Source organism: Hyaena hyaena, unplaced genomic scaffold (genome assembly GCF_003009895.1).
Source record: "Hyaena hyaena isolate Hyena2069 unplaced genomic scaffold, ASM300989v1 scaffold_99, whole genome shotgun sequence".
NCBI lineage: Eukaryota > Metazoa > Chordata > Mammalia > Carnivora > Hyaenidae > Hyaena > Hyaena hyaena.
In genome coordinates, this window is record NW_024080731.1 from 2,989,927 (window position 1) to 2,991,508 (window position 1,582).

Sequence of the window (1,582 nt, forward strand, 5' to 3'; positions counted from 1 at the left end):
TACCAAGACACATTTTTCTCTAAAATTGAGTCTGTTTCAAGACATGGTGATACAGGGATTTGCTAAATTTAATCATTAACTAATATTGGGTTAAGACATTTTTACTGAGTAGCAAAAGTAATGCTAACAATAAACTAAGATAAGTATATCTATTTATCTGTTTCTTTAAGGTATTAATCCTCCTCAGAAAGTTCATGCTAAACCTGAAGATGTGGGAGAGGACAGTATAATTCTTCACTGGGAACTCCCACAAGGTGGCCACGAGATCTACATTCAAATCAAACCCGTATCAGATGCAAGAGAAGTTAGGGAGCTTTTTGTGAAGGATGCTAATAGATTAAAGATTGATAACTTAACCCCTGGAATGACATATGACATTGGAATGGCAACAATGATGAATGGGAACTTGAGTGAGCTGGTAACTATTCAACAAACTCTAAGTGAGAATTAAATATTTTTCATTCATAATTGATACTTGCTGATTTGGGAGTATTGTAAAATATTCCCCTACACACCACATTAGTAGCAGGTTTTACCCTTGTAAGTAGATTATAGGTGTGTTTGTCTGATGTAGTTGCAGGACCTGGAGCAGTTTGTATTTCTTTTCTCCGGAAAATGCTTAAGGCATGAATAAAGGCAGCATTGTCTATGACTAAGAACTTGACCCTAGAGCCACAATACCTGGGTTTGAATCTGGATTGAACTATTTTAGTGACCCTGGGCAATGTACTTAACCTATTTATGCCTTAACTTTCCATATTTGTAAAGAGGGAGAAAATAATAGTATGTATTTTATGGGTTTTCCTGAGAATAGCTGATTTAATTAGGGGAAGGACTTAGAAGAGTGTCTGACACATAGCTATATAAATGTTCTTAATTATTATTGTATCAAAGAAGGCATGCTGTTGTAGCACATTGAAACAAAATATTAACAGTATTTAACAGTATTTGAAAGGTTTAGGAGCAAACCAAGAACAGATATCTATGTTCTTTCTCAAATAAGATTAATTCACTCACTAGACAATCATTGAAAAATCTGGTAAGGAGGGAGAATGAAAAGAAATGAGGATCACATTTATGGATATTTATAAATTGTGATAAACATTAGGGGGAAAAAAAAGTGATGTGGTGGAGTAACTGAAGAGGGGTAGGTGGTTCTAGTGCAGACAGACTGTAATGGGAGCTGTATTTGAATGAAGGCCTAATGGATGAGAAGGAGCCAGCGTGCAATAAGATGGAGGAGGGGTTCTTTAAGCATAAACACCTAGCATAAAGGCACAAAGACCATAAAACAGGAAAAAGCGTGGTGTATCTGAGAACAAAAAGGCCAGAATATGTGCTGTCTAATGAAGAGGGAGAAGGGGAATAAAAAGTGGTATTAGAGAGGTATTCAGGGTTTAGATCACATAGATTGTGTAGGCTGTGCCTTTTTTAAAATTTATTTTTTTAATGTTTATTTTTGAGAGAGAGAGAGTATGAGCAGGGGAGGGACAGAGAGAGAGAGAGAGAGGGAGACATAGAATTGAAGCAGCCTCCGTGCTAACAGCTCAGAGCCCAACAAGGCTCAGACTCACCAACCATG